Source organism: Echiichthys vipera, assembly GCF_963691815.1.
Source record: "Echiichthys vipera genome assembly, chromosome: X".
Classification (NCBI taxonomy): domain Eukaryota; kingdom Metazoa; phylum Chordata; class Actinopteri; order Perciformes; family Trachinidae; genus Echiichthys; species Echiichthys vipera.
Window position 1 is genome coordinate 47704686 of NC_139825.1, and position 7336 is coordinate 47712021.

The window sequence follows — 7336 nt, forward strand, 5'->3', positions numbered from 1 at the left end:
GAGGCAGAGAGGGGAGAGACGAGAGGCAGAGAGGAGGAGAGACGAGAGGCAGAGAGGAGGAGAGACGAGAGGCAGAGAGGAGGAGAGACGAGAGGCAGAGAGGGGAGAGACGAGAGGCAGAGAGGGGAGAGACGAGAGGCAGAGAGGGGAGAGACGAGAGGCAGAGAGGGGAGAGACGAGAGGCAGAGAGGGGAGAGACGAGAGGCAGAGAGGGGAGAGACGAGAGGCAGAGAGGAGGAGAGACGAGAGGCAGAGAGGGGAGAGGCGAGAGGAACTTCATTCACGGCTGTGTTTCTGGTCTTTGACGTTGTCGAGAAAACCCTCTGGAGCTGCTGCTGCTGCAAGACTGAACGCTATCAGGACCAAGCAGGCAGCTGCCAAACCCACACACACACACACACACACACACACACACACACACACACACACACACACATAGTGAAAACACAGCGGAGGGGCTCCCCGGCGGTGTTGGATATGACTCGTCCGCTGAGGCAGTTTGGTGTGGACGACTTGGAGTGACAGTTGGGGGGAAACCCGGGTCTGCGTCGAGTCAGGTAGGTTTCATACACTTTAACAGTCCTGATCGATCATGTGCACTTTTATTTTATGCTATTATTTATTTTTAGGAATGTAAAAGGTTATTTTTTTGCTTGTATTTGGGAGGAGGTTCCCTGTTGTTGGAGTTCATTTGCACATCAGCTCAAAAGTGTTCAAAGGACCTGAGTTAAAATCAAAAATGTGAATATTTTAATTCATTTTTAGATGAAAAGACAATAACTTTAAAAGTAAGGAAGCATAACTGATTTATTGTTTTAAAAGTGTGTTAAAGTGTCCTCTAAGAGTCTAAACGTGTGTTAAAGTGTCCTCTAGGAGCCTAAACACGTGCTAAAGTGTCCTCTAGGAGCCTTAACGTGTGTTAAAGTGTCCTCTAGGAGCTAAAATGTGTGTTAAAGTGTCCTCTAGGAGCATAAACGTGTGCTAAAGTGTCCTCAAGGAGCTAAAACGTGTGCTAAACGTGTGTTAAAGTGTCCTCTAGGAGCCTAAACGTGTGCTAAAGTGTCCTCTAGGAGCCAAAACATGTGCTAAAGTGTCCTCTAGGAGCCAAAACATGTGCTAAAGTGTCCTCTAGGAGCCTAAACGTGTGCTAAAGTGTCCTCTAGGAGCCAAAACATGTGCTAAAGTGTCCTCTAGGAGGCTAAACTTATGTTAGTGTCCTCTAGGAGCCTAAACGTGTGCTAAAGTGTCCTCTAGGAGCCTTAACGTGTGTTAAAGTGCCCTCTAGGAGCCTAAACTTGTGTTATAGTGTCCTCTAGGAGTGTAAACGTGTGCTAAAGTGTCCTGTAGGAGCCTAAACGTGTGCTAAATGTGTGCTAAAGTGTCCTCTAGGAGTCTAAACATGTGCTAAAGTGTCCTCTAGGAGCCAAAACATGTGTTAAAGTGTCCTCTAGGAGCCAAAACATGTGCTAAAGTGTCCTCTAGGAGGCTAAACTTGTGTTAGTGTCCTCTAGGAGCCTAAACGTGTGCTAAAGTGTCCTCTAGGAGCCTTAACGTGTGCTAAAGTGTCCTCAAGAAGCTAAAATGTGTGCTAAACATGTGCTATAGTGTCCTTTAGGAGCCAAAACGTGTGCTAAAGTGTCCTCTAGGAGCCTAAACGTGTGCTAAATGTGTGCTAAAGTGTCCTCTAGGAGCATAAACGTGTGTTAAAGTGTCCTCTAGGAGTCTAAACATGTGCTAAAGTGTCCTCTAGGAGCCAAAACGTGTGCTAAAGTGTCCTCTAGGAGCCAAAACATGTGCTAAAGTGTCCTCTAGGAGGCTAAACTTGTGTTAGTGTCCTCTAGGAGCCTAAACGTGTGCTAAAGTGTCCTCTAGGAGCCTAAACGTGTGTTAAAGTGCCCTCTAGGAGCCTAAATGTGTGTTAAAGTGTCATCTAGGAGTCTAATCATGTGCTAAAGTGTCCTCTAGGAGCCTTAACGGGTGCTAAAGTGTCCTCTAGGAGCCTAAACGTGTGTTAAAGTGTCCTCTAGGAGCCTAAACTTGTGCTAAAGTGTCCTCTAGGAGCCTAAACGTGTGCTAAAGTATCCTCTAGGAGTCTAAACATGTGCTAAAGTGCCCTCTAGGAGTCTGACCGTGTGTTAAAGTGTCCTCAAGGAGCTAAAATGTGTGCTAAACATGTGCTAAAGTGTCCTCTAGGAGCCTAAACGTGTGCTAAAGTGTCCTCTAGGAGCCTAAATGTGTGCTAAAGTGTCCTCAAGGAGCTAAAATGTGTGCTAAACATGTGCTAAAGTGTCCTCTAGGAGTCTAAACGTGTGCTAAACGTGTGTTGTTGATGTTTGAGGGGTTTTTTAGACGCAGGTGGGTTTAGTGATGCTGGATTACCGTCATCTCTGTTCCGATTATCGCTGTTATCGCTCATTAACGTGAATTTTTGCACCAGATTTTAATTAAACCTCCTTTAATAACCTCATTACTCTAAAGCCCGACGTTTAAAAGCAACTGGTCAGTAATCAGATCCCTCCTCCCCTGCCCTTGAGCATGTTTTATACCCGGGTCTGGCGTCTTTCCAGCTGCAGGAACAAGCTTTTACTCGTGTTTGGTTTCGGTTTCAGACACTGGAAAAAAATATTTCAGATTAAAGGAAACGCACTTTACGCAACGTTTCCTTTTAACCCTCCGTGTCTTTATCTGAAGCCTTAATGTCTCTCTCTGATACTGTGTGTGCAATCCTCCCCTCTTCTTCTTCTTCTCCTCCTTCTCCTTCTTCTTCTTCTTCTTCTTCTTCTTCTCCTTCTTCTTCTCCTCCTCCCTGTTGGACGGAGGTTTTGCTCTCGGAGCCAGACGAGCGTCAGTTTCTCATGAACCCTCAGTGAGTTCAGCTCGAACCGAGGATCTGCCAGAGCAAACATCAACACGGCGAGCGGGTCACCATCTGCCCTTCATCCCTCTCTCTCTCCCTCTTTCTCTCCCTTATTCTCTCCCTCTTTCTCTGCCCCTTCCTCCCTCTTTCTCTGCCTCTTCCTCCCTCTTCCTCTGCCCCTTCCTCCCTCTTCCTCCCTCTTTCTCTCCCTCTTCCTCTCCCTCTTTCTCTGCCCCTTCATCCCTCTTTCTTTGCCCCTTCCTCCCTCTTTCTCTGCCCCTTCATCCCTTTTTCTCTCCCTCTTTCTCTCCCCCTTCCTCTCTCTTTCTCTGCCCCTTCCTCCCTCTTTCTTTGCCCCTTCATCCCTCTTTCTCTCCCTCTTTCTCACCCTCTTTCTCTCCCTCTTTCTCTGCATCTTCCTCCCTCTTTTTCTGCCCCTTCCTCCCTCTTTCTCTCCCTCTTTCTCTCCCTCTTTCTCTGCCCCTTCCTCCCTCTTTCTCTGCATCTTCCTCCCTCTTTCTCTCCCTCTTTCTCTCCTTCTTTCTCTGCCTCTTTCTCCCTCTTTCTCTGCCCCTTCCTCCCTCTTTCTCTGCCCCTTCCTCCCTCTTTTTCTCCCTCTTTCTCTGCCCCTTCCTCCCTCTTTCTCTCCCTCTTTTTCTGCCCCTTCCTCCCCCTTTCTCTGCCCTTTCCTCCCTCTTTCTCTCCCTCTTCCTCCCTCTTCCTCCCTCTTTCTCTCCCTCGTCCTCCCTCTTCCTCCCTCTTTCTCTCCCTCTTTCTCTGCCCCTTCCTCCCTCTTTCTCTCCCCCTTCCTCCCCCTTTCTCTGCCCCTTCCTCCCTCTTTCTCTGCCCCTTCCTCCCTCTTTCTCTCCCTCTTTCTCTGCCCCTTCATCCCTCTTTCTCTGCCCCTTCCTCCCTCTTTCTCTGCCCCTTCCTCCCTCTTTCTCTCCCTCTTTCTCTGCCCCTTCCTCCCTCTTTCTCTCCCTCTTTCTCTGCCCCTTCCTCCCTCTTTCTCTCCCCCTTCCTCCCCCTTTCTCTGCCCCTTCCTCCCCCTTTCTCTGCCCCTTCATCCCTCTTTCTCTCCTTCTTTCTCTGCCCCTTCCTCCCTCTTTCTCTCCCTCTTTCTCTGCCCCTTCCTCCCTCTTTCTCTGCCCCTTCCTCCCTCTTTCTCTGCCCCTTCCTCCCTCTTTCTCTCCCTCTTTCTCTGCCCCTTCCTCCCTCTTTCTCTGCCCCTTCCTCCCTCTTTCTCTCCCTCTTTCTCTGCCCCTTCCTTCCTCTTTCTATGCCCCTTTCTCCCTCTTTCTCTGCCCCTTTCTCCCTCTTTCTCTCCCTCTTTCTCTGCCCCTTCCTCCCTCTTTCTCTGCCCCTTTCTCCCTCTTTCTCTGCCCCTTCCTCCTCTTTCTCTCCCTCTTTCTCTGCCCCTTCCTCCCTCTTTCTCTGCCCCTTCCTCCCTCTTTCTCTCCCTCTTTCTCTCCCTCTTTCTCTGCCCCTTCCTCCCTCTTTCTTTGCCCCTTCATCCCTCTTTCTCTCCCTCTTTCTCTCCCTCTTTCTCTCCCTCTTTCTCTGCCCCTTCCTCCCTCTTTCTCTGCCCCTTCTTCCCTCTTTCTCTGCCCCTTCCTCCCTCTTTCTCTCCCTCTTTCTCTGCCTCTTCCTCTCCCTCTTTCTCTGCCCCTTCTTCCCTCTTTCTCTGCCCCTTCTTCCCTCTTTCTCTGCCCCTTCCTCCCTCTTTCTCTCCCTCTTTCTCTGCCTCTTCCTCTCTCTTTCTCTGCCCCTTCCTCCCTCTTTCTCTGCCCCTTCCTCCCTCTTTCTCTGCCCCTTCCTCCCTCTTTCTCTGCCCCTTCTTCCCTCTTTCTCTGCCCCTTCCTCCCTCTTTCTCTCACTCTTTCTCTGCCCCTTCCTCCCTCTTTCTCTGCCTCTTTCTCCCTCTTTCTCTGCCCCTTCCTCCCTCTTTCTCTCCTTCTTTCTCTGCCTCTTCCTCCCTCTTTCTCTGCCCCTTCCTCCCTCTTTCTCTCCCTCTTTCTCCGCCCCTTCCTCCCTCTTTCTCTCCCTCTTTCTCTCCCTCTTTCTCTCCCTCTTTCTCTGCCCCTTCTTCCCTATTTCTCTGCCCCTTACCTTTGGTGGTAAAGGGTCATTACACGAAATCACTTGAGGTCGTAGTAAATGCTAACTGTTCACTGAGTGTGTGTGTGTGTGTGTGTGTGTGTGTGTGTGTGTGTGTGTTTCATTAGCTGCGTCAAAAAGCCGACACGATGACCGTGATGAGATGAACGCAGCTTGTCTTTGCGGTCTAATGAAGCGTGCACACTGCAGACGTTTACCATTGTGTCGTACGCGGTGTTATTGTCCCTGTGACACACACTGACTGCTGGTGTGTGTGTGTGTGTGTGTGTGTGTGTGTGTGTGTGTGTGTGTGTGTGTGTGTGTGTGTGTGTTGAGACGACAGAGGAGGCTCTCTTTGCACTTTAATGGAGTGTGTAACTGCTCTTGAAAGGACTGATGACACGGTGGGTTCAGCCTCATAAAACACAACAGAAATGCATTTTATTGGGTGTTCTGCGCGGTTTATTACACAATACCCGTCCATTGTTACGCACATTGTCTCTTTATCTTTGATATTTCCTTTGTATTCAAGAGCAGGGTGAATTAAAATAGCTCTGAATCCGCGTTTTCACCTCTCCAGAGTGAATAAGGGTGTGCTAAAGTGTCCTCAAGGAGCCTAAACTTGTGCTAAAGTGTCCTCAAGGAGCCTAAACGTGTGCTAAAGTGCCCTCTAGGAGCCTTAACGTGTGCCAAAGTGTCCTCTAGGAGCATAAACGTGTGCTAAAGTGTCCTCTAGAAGCATAAACATGTGCTAAAGTGCCCTCTAGGGGCCTAAACGTGTGCTAAAGTGCCCTCTAGGAGCCTTAACGTGTGCTAAAGTGTCCTCTAGGAGTCTAAACGTGTGTTAAAGTGTCCTCTAGGAGCCTTAACCTGTGTTAAAGTGTCCTCTAGAAGCATAAACATGTGCTAAAGTGTCCTCTAGGAGCCTTAACGTGTGCTAAAGTGTCCTCTAGGAGCCTTAACGTGTGCTAAAGTGTCCTCTAGAAGCATAAACATGTGCTAAAGTGTCCTCTAGGAGCCTTAACGTGTGCTAAAGTGTCCTCTAGGAGCATAAACGTGTGTTAAAGTGTCTTCTAGGAGCCTAAACGTGTGCTAAAGTGTCTTCTAGGAATCTAAACGTGTGCTAAAGTGCCCTCTAGGAGCCTTAACGTGTGCTAAAGTGTCCTCTAGGAGCCTAAACGTGTGCTAAAGTGTCCTCTAGGAGCATAAACGTGTGCTAAAGTGTCTTCTAGGAATCTAAACGTGTGCTAAAGTGCCCTCTAGGAGCCTTAACGTGTGCTAAAGTGTCCTCTAGGAGCCTAAACGTGTGCTAAAGTGCCCTCTAGGAGCCTTAACGTGTGCTAAAGTGTCTTCTAGGAATCTAAACGTGTGCTAAAGTGCCCTCTAGGAGCATAAACGTGTGTTAAAGTGTCCTCTAGGAGCCTAAACGTGTGCTAAAGTGTCCTCTAGGAGCCTAAACGTGTGTTAAAGTGTCCTCTAGGAGCCGAAACGTCTTTTTTGGAAGACGTTAATGGAGCTATATCCATCCATAACGCGGATGAGTTTACATCCATGTGGTTAAAATCCTTCCTGTAAGGTCCCGTGCTCCAGTCCGAGTGAGAATGATCTGTCCGTATTGACTATTTCAGCGTTTCGCGGCTTCTTTATGTGTTTGTCGTGTGTGTCCCCGCATATATCACTTCCTGTGTGTCGCTTCAGTCTAGGAAACAGCTGTTGGACTAATCATCATTGCCTGAATAGGTGTGATACATGCACTAACCTGAGGTGTGTGTGTGTGTGTGTGTGTGTGTGTGTGTGTGTGTGTGTGTGTGTGTGTTGATTTACAGCTTCAGTGATTTATAGCAACAAACTCATCCTGTCAACAAAGCAGCTTTATTCCCCGATGCCTTCAACTCGATTTATTATTATCCTTAAACACACACACACACACACACACACACGCACACACGCACACACACACACGCACACACACACTCACACACACAAACACACACGTACACACGCACACGCACACACACAAACACACCTATGCTGCTTCCAATTAGTCAGATGACATCATCCAACAAGAATACACGCACACATGCATTCACGCACACACACACACACACACATGCATGCACACACACACACACACAAACACACACATGCATGCAAACACATACACATGCATGCAAACACACACACATGCATGCACAGACACACACACACATGCACGCACACACACACACATGCATGCACACTCACACTCGCACACACACAAACACACCTATGCTTCTTCCAATTAGTCACATGACATCATTCAACAAGAATACACACATGCATGCATTCACACACACACACACACACACACACACACACACACACACACAAACACACGCACAC

At 48.6% G+C, this 7336-nt stretch overlaps 1 protein-coding gene across 1 annotated transcript in view; it reads left to right on the forward strand.

Moving 5' to 3' along the window:
- The first annotated feature begins 207 nt into the window (after nt 1–207).
- Nucleotides 208–7336, forward strand: part of ripor3 (RIPOR family member 3) — a 68215-nt gene continuing 61086 nt past the window's right edge. Inside the window, exon 1 of the mRNA XM_083938663.1 lies at nt 208–557. The gene's annotated coding sequence lies outside the window, so the exon portion shown is untranslated. The remainder of the gene's footprint in view (nt 558–7336) is intronic.